The sequence below is a fragment of the Antechinus flavipes genome, chromosome 3, assembly GCF_016432865.1.
Source record: "Antechinus flavipes isolate AdamAnt ecotype Samford, QLD, Australia chromosome 3, AdamAnt_v2, whole genome shotgun sequence".
Taxonomy (NCBI): Eukaryota; Metazoa; Chordata; class Mammalia; order Dasyuromorphia; family Dasyuridae; genus Antechinus; species Antechinus flavipes.
Genome location: NC_067400.1, coordinates 148,154,315 through 148,162,449, shown reverse-complemented (window position 1 = coordinate 148,162,449; position 8,135 = coordinate 148,154,315). Strand labels below are relative to the sequence as shown.

The following is an 8,135-nucleotide window of genomic DNA, read 5'->3' as shown; positions in this document are numbered from 1 at the left end:
TGGTTCCAAAGGGCAAATAGTGGGGAGAAGTTCCAAAGAGACAGATTTAGATTCAATATAAGGAAAGAAATTAGATAATTAGAACCAGCCAAATGCCAAATAGGCTTCTTCAGGAGGCACCCTCTTCCCTGGAGGTTTTAATCAGAGGCTAGATCACTTGGTAGCAATGTTATAGAAGGAATTTTTTTTGTCCATCCTAACTCAGAGATTCCTTGACTTGTACTTAGTCTACTTATTTGTAGTAAGACTCATCACACAATGAAGCCATGACTGATAGATGATGAATTTGGGAGTCATACCAATTTATGAAAGAATGTATTTAATGCGTAGTCACTCAGTTTGTGTTGGCAGGAGAAATACCCCTATCAGTGAAAACAGATTTTTTTTTTCAGACAGTTGAAATATCTTATTTTATTCCTTACTGTGTGACTTGGATAATACATTCCTAAAAGAAAAAGGATGGTCAAGTTTATCTTTTGCTATCAACCATTCTTGGCTAATCCTATGAATAAAACTTATGTTGATGTTGGCAGCAGAATTTCCATCATATTGGGGAATATTCCTTTGAGTTTTGTCCCATTAATCTATGTAACCTGTAGCAGTTCTCTCAGCAAAATTAAGTTCTTTGAAGGCAATGATTGTCCTTCTGTCTTTGTCATCAGTTATTTAGCATAGTATCTTTCACCTGGTAGACACTAAATAAATGTTGAATTGAGTTTCTAGAAATAGTACTGACAAAATTGTTTTTACTGTAGTTGAGAAAATTTGTCTCATTTGTAATTTGTTTTTACTGTCTAGGACAACCTCTTTCTTATTTGTGTTCTTCTCTCTGGTTGATTGATTAAGGGCGTTTACATAAATAACATTAAAGAATGACACTGCTAGCTTGTGTTAGTTTTACTAATTCTCTGACCTCCTATATGTTTTACTTTACAAAAGTTTTTTAAACTAATTTAATTATAGAGATTCAACAAACATTTATTGAATAACTATGATGTGTAAAGATGTAACTTGTAGCTCAACAACTTTTAGAAACTCCTATTTTCATGGCTGGTTGGCTACATTTTGAAACTCCTGAACTTGGGGTTGTTGGAGAAGTTAACCCAAGGCTGTTCTTCTGCAGGAAACCCCCTTTCTCTGATTCAAAAGGTTGATTATCAAATCATACTACCTGCCTCTTCATGGCTGCTTTATAATTTGGGAATTATGTTGTCTCTTCAAGGAGGGATCCCCGAAATCAGTTCATTAAGTGTAGACTAGAACATAAATAAATCCCAATTCCTTTTCCCACTATAGTTATTGATGGCTTAATTAATGAAACCCAGATCTTCTCTTAATTCTGTTACTCTCACAGGCTCTTGCAGATAAGATGAAGTGAATGAAAAGAATGAGTTATTAGTGAACACTCCCTTTTATAGGCCAGATAGCTCCTCTCATGATGTCAATCCCAGGGATTATGAGCCAAAATAATTTATTTTGGGGGCAGCTCCAGTCACTGAAATTTATTCCAGAGATGTCCTTTAATAAGGTGCCAATGGGCATGTACACACCCTCTATAAGGAAACACTTTCAAAAGTCTGAAACAAAGGCTCACCTCCCTGTAAGCTCATCAAATTCGATCAGGGAACACCCATGGGAGTTTCCATGAATGACATTCAACTATTGGACTCAGCCAGTTTATGTTACTCTGCTAGTTCTGTAGATTCCTCTGCATTATAAGAAATTTAAGAGTAGAAAGTATGATTCAATTCAATAAGCATTTATTTAATCATTTATTAAATTCAAAGTGCTATTGTAGAGATTGTAGGCACAAATACAAAGGAAATACAATATCTGGCTTCAAGAAGCTTAAATTCTATGACTCATCCAATTCTTTAATTGTAATTTAAAACAATCTTCCCAGTCATTTCATGCCATGTGATCTCCACTTGGTTTGCTATTCTCACCTCTTCCCCACTGGGACTTCACAGCTGAAACTATCCTGGACTCTGTTTAGTGAGCTTTCATTTTATCTTACACATATACAAACCTCTGTCTTTTTTCCCCGCCACTTTTGTTTCATGCTACTATCTCTTCTCCATTCCTGCCATCATCTCCATCCTCTCATCACCTGAACCTTGGTCATGTCTCCTCTATTATGTGATTCTCCAATTTATCCCTCCTCCAGCTCTCCTTTAGGGACTGTCTTCTGCTAAGAGAAGGTAAAATCCTTGAAGACAGGCATTGTTTTGATTATTTATATTTATATCTTCAGGCCTTTGTCTACCTTTCAAATAAAAACTGACACTACTCATAATGACACAAAGTTAAGTTGAGAAGAAGGAAGAATCACTAGGAGGATTTTTTTTTTTTTTTTTTTTGCAAGGCAGCAATGTGTTTGTGTTTGACAAAGTCATACTATATGGAATCTGTGGCTGAAAAAAAATCATACTTATCAGAAAAAGTCAGGTAGTGACCAGGCAACTGCATTTCAATATCTTAGAAATATTACCAGGGGTGTGCTGATTTTAATAACTGATTTTGGGGTGGAGTAGGGGATATATATAAGACATATTTTTCTACGTTTAATTTGCATTAACATTTTCTCTTTTATATTCTTAAGTCTGGAAGATCAATAAAACAATAAAATGACCTTGATTTGTAGAACTTGTAGATTTTGAGATTATAAATGCTGACACTGAAAATTGAACAATTGGGTAGCCTGATTCTCTTCCCTAGGCTCTCTCATACCCCTTCAAATATGTAATGCATCTCTACTTCTTGAAATTCCTTCCACAAGGTAAGTACTAGACAAGTATTATAACATTATGTTGTTCAGTCACATCCTATTTTCCATAACTTTTTTGCTTGTTTTTGGCAAAGATACTGAGAGGTTTGCCATTTCCTTCTCCAGTTCATTTTATGGATGAGGAAACTGAGGCAAACAAGGTTAAGTGACTGGACCCCGATTATACTGTCTATAAAGTATCTGAGGTCATATTTTAACTCAGGTCTTCTTGATTCCAAGCCTGATGCAAAATAAATTTCAATATTAACCATACTCCATTCTCACCTCCCTCATCCCCACCAAAAAAAAAGAGAGGAAAAAAAAGTTTGCATTATGAGCTCATCATTTCACTATCTGGAGATGAATAGTGTGTTTTCTTGTTAGTACTTTGGAACTGTGATTGGTCATTATGTACAATGTACAGTCTTTAAAAATTACTTAGTGGGTGGGCAGGAGGAGACTAGGAAGTTTAATAATTTACCTAGAGTCACAAGTTGCTATTATCAGAGGTGACTTCAATGCAGATTGTCTGGATTTCTGTGCTTTCAGATATTAACATGTCTAAAAGAAAAAAGGAAAAAAAAAAAAAACAGTAATTTAGTCCAGCTTGGACCATATCAATATGTTCAGAATTGTAATCTATTGTAATAGCTGTGGAGGAAAAAATGATATTATTTAACTCTTTCTGGAGCCCCGAGTCACTAGAAACCAAAGAAATAGGATACAGTCAGTTCATAATGGACTTAACTTGTTATACAAAGTTCCGGAGACTTCAGTTCTTGAGCAGTTGGACAGCTCTTTACTATTGTCTTTTAGCTCCTCTAGAGGGCAGCTAGTCACAGTGTCCTTGCTGAGCCCTCTAACTCTAGTTCTAGTGTTGTAAAACCCTTTTATTTAATAATTATCTTAGAAACTAATTCTGGAATCATAGCAGTGAAGTATACTACATCACCCTCCTAGCTGCTTTTGTAATTCTTCATGAGGAAGCGTACATACAGATTTACTAACTTGACTTAAAGTGAGTTCTTACACTTTCCAAGTAGTCTCTCTGAGACTGATGAAATGTCTTTCAGTATCCAATATATGAATAATAATAGTATTTATAAGTGCTTTATATCATTAAATTATGTACATTATATTAATAATGTTTTATATTTTTTGTAATCTTCAGTTGCACATTTTGAAATATAGAATCTTAGGGATTCTATCTCTATCTCTAGAAGGCATGTTAAAAATCAGTAGTTGAAAGTGTAGTATGTGAATAGAATGTTGAACTTGGAGTCAGATGGAGAACAGAATGTCCACATTCTGCCTTAGACACTAGCTATGTGGTCCTAGACTAATGATGATCTCTTTGAGACTCAGTTTCCTCATCTGTAAAATGAGAAGACTGGACTTGATGTTCTCTGAGTTCTCTTCTAGCTCTAACTCTCTGATCCTTTGACTTTTTTTTATGAGGAGGATAGGTTACAAACAATGTACAGTCTTTAAAAGTTACTTAGTGGGTGGACAGGAGGAGACTAGGAAGTTAAATAATTTGCCTAGAGTCACAAGTTGCTATTATCAGAGGTGACTTCAATGCAGATTGTCTGGATTTCCGTGCTTTCTTTTTCTCTTTCTCCTCTTCCTCTTCCTCCTCTTTCTTTTTCTCTTCTTCCTTTTTAGATATTAGAAATACAATTATTATGATCTGATTTTTTAAAAAATGGAATAAGAATGACAACAACAAACAAGATTTATCACTGAATATTATGATGGGACTATAGCAATCTTACACTTAAAACTCAAGGGAATGTAATGGTGGTCCAAAACAGCTAAATACGCAGGAGCAAAATATGAATTGCATTTTTTAAAACTGCCATATTCACTACCTATCCCTCTTTTTCAGCATCCTATAGATTAAGTATATGTTCTGCTCAGCTATATAATAAAGTACCAAACAGGTTATACCATTGATATCACAGGACAACTGGATATAAAACCAGACCTATGACATGAGGTTGTAGCTTCGTTCTCTTACAGATCATCTTCACCAAGGAGTACAGTTTGAACAATCTGTAAATCCTGCTCAGCCACTGCTGAGTTCATGACAATCTTAAGAGAAGGCATGACAACAAATTCAGACTAAGGTCTCTAATAAGCTTTCTAGCAGGTTAAAGGAAGGGCTTTTCAAAGTTGTAGTTATTGTTGGTTCCATAATTTGGGAGAGTTGTCTACCTATGGAAGACAATTGATTTAACTTTGGCTTTTCTGTCCTTAATATCTACTTTGCTGCTACATAACAGGATAGGGATATTTTCAAATATCTGTACCAGTCCTCTATGTCAATTAGGTCCATTCTTTTACGTCAAACATTATAATGGTGCACTGATCTTGAATGCAATAACTATCCATACACTAAATTTCTCTTAGCCAACTGTATGATATATGTTGAATTTAATAGGACTTCTGTTAAAATGGAACTTGAGAGGTTGGACCTCAGCATACAAGGTGGCTACATATATTTCAAATTCACCAATCAAAGGATGCGTCACAAAAGTGTTTTTTCTAGTACCTCCATCACCAACTAATACAAGTTTGAATTGTACTTGGGACTCTTTTTGGGTGGTAGTGTGATAGTTCTCTCAGAAGTTTCTGTCTCCATTTGACTAAAAGATCATAACTCCAAATTTCTCTTCATATATTCCAATCCTATCTCTGATAAATACTGGCTGTGTGACCATGTACAAATCATATAAATTCTTGGTGCTCCAGGCAATTTTCTCGGACTATAAGTTACAGATGAGTCACCAAGTTTCATTGCTGGAGGGAGTTTACAAATACAAGTGTTCCCTATATCAACAGAATAATAAATCTAACCACATGCTCCCCAAGAAACTCCCCCCTCTACCATAGAATCAAGGAGAATATATACAAAACAAGTAATAATGACAGCTAACATTTTTATAGCACTTTAAAAACATTATCTTACTTGATCCTCATAACAGCTCTAGATGGTAGATATCTCTTTGCAGAAGAGGAAAAGGAAACTCAGAAAATTTAAGTAACTTGCTTGTAAGTTGCTTGTAAGCTTGTAAGCATCAGAGGAAGGATTCAAATCCAGATTTGTCCTTTTACAATAGCCTGATACTAGAAATTTGGTAGATACACTTATATCACAAATCACCAAACTAATTCTAAAAATAACTCAGGGATACATTTGTGTCTACAATAAAGGAAAAGACAATATAATTCATTATGGATTTGTTTGTTAGCTTTTTTCCACAAAAGACAAATGCCAAAAATTCCTACAGTTTTGAGGAATATGAACACCCTATTGAAAACAAATAAAAGGAAGACAACAGCTGTATTCTATAGTATCTTATAATTGGTGAGAAGTTCATTAACATCTACAAAGTAACTAGTAAGATCTTTTATATGAACATTTGAAGTATATCTGTACCACCATCTAGATTCCTTAATTATAGTGTTTAAAGAAATAAATGTTAAGGTGCCATAACTGTCTCCTAAAAATTTGCTTTGGGGATAAAACTTTTAATAGTTGATTTAAGTCCCAAGGTAAATGGGGTTGTGTGTGTGTGTGTGTGCTCGTGCACGTGTATGCATATGTATGCATGAATGTGCATGTGTATGCGTGGGCAATGTACACACACATATATATGTGCATGTGTTTATAGAAAATAAGATTAAATTCATCCAAACACTTCTAATTATGTAAGGAAGAGGCAGGAAAATCTATAGCTTTCTTAATGTGAAAAAAAGAAAAGCTTACAGATAAGTACATGACTTAGGTGACATAGAAATCCTCCTTTTCCCTAGGGAGAATTATTTGACTTAATTCAATTAAAAATATGCTTATTTTGACTTTCTATGAACTATTAGTGATATTTTAAAAGTCTAAGGGTACAATTCAGGAAGAACACTGTCCTAGATAGGAGAGTGGAAATGGGACATACCAGAGCAGAAAATCATCAGGATAATATGTTATTCATCTAATCAAATTCTAGCTTATGTTATACTTATCTGCATACAATATTTTATCTTTAGCTAAAACTATTCCAACTTGACCTATTTAAATGTTACTGAATACAAAAAATGAAAAAAGGATAAAGGGACAGACAATAATATGAGCTATTATAATGTACTTTAACTGATACAAAGCAATTTTCACTGGTTGAAAGGGTTGAAAAATTGCCTCAGTCAGAAAATACTTGATCTTACAAAAGAGAAAGTTATGGTAGTCAAAGGCAACACTAGTTTACAATATAAATTCACTTGTAAAACCTTATAAAGAGTTAAAAGCAATGTAGTATTGTGTAATATAAGCATTTTTATTGCATAAAAATGAGATTAGTAAATAATTGACAATGCTGAAAAATTAAAAAGAAATAAAAGTTAAAATAACTCTGAAATTTTGTCTTCTGCATCTCAAATTGGCAAATGTAATAAAAGATGAAAATAGTAAATGTCCAAGGGGCCAAGCAGGTACCCTTATATGCTGTTGGTAGAACTGTGAATTAGTCCAATAATTCTGATAAAACATTTGAAATTATGTGAAAAAAATTACCAAATTATTCATACCTTTTGATGCAGCAGTCTTACTACTAAAAACATACTCCAGGGAAGTCATCCAAAAAAAAAAGGTCCCATATGTATCATATTCAATACAATACTTTTTGAAGCAGCAAAAAACAACCAACCAACTTTTAAAAAGTGAATATCCACAAACTGGTGAATAAATGAACAAATGGTGGCATATTTTAAAAAATGGAATTTTTTCCATCATAAGGAATGAGGAATTCAGGGAAATGAGGAGACAAAAGACCTGCTGCAGAGCCAAGACAGCACAAGCAGGAGAATAATACATAAAATAACTGTGATGACAAAAAAAAATGCAAAAAAACCAACTGAATATAAATTAAATGCAATGCTCAATATTAAATCTAAAACTCAGTATGTCAGATGTGGATTGCTATGGTTGATGTATTAGTTGTTTTTGCTGGGAATACACAGATGAGGTTCTTTCTGAAGATATAGTTTTGAGGGCCTTGAGCACATAAAGAAGAGTCACACAGAATAAGAGGATTGTGGTCTATATTCTTGGAAGAAATACTTATATGACATCATAGATATATGAAGTATATGTCTTATTACTCCCTGGATTTGAATCCCAGCTTTGAATTTTGAATTTGGAGAAGTCACTTGTCCATTTTGAGCCTCAATTTTATTTGTAAATTGAAAAAAAATAATATTTGAACTACCTCCCATAAAGGGTTTGTGAATTGTAAAGCATTTATTTACTTATAGAGATAATACTAACTTCTTTTGTTCATTCTTCATTTTCGTCACAGATGTTGCCTTGACTTGA

The 8,135-nt window shown here is 33.8% G+C and overlaps 1 pseudogene; it reads right to left on the bottom strand.

Moving 5' to 3' along the window:
* Positions 1-4,783: 4,783 nt before the first annotated feature.
* LOC127553379 (GTP-binding nuclear protein Ran-like) lies at positions 4,784-5,112 on the bottom strand (annotated as a pseudogene).
* Positions 5,113-8,135: the final 3,023 nt, after the last annotated feature.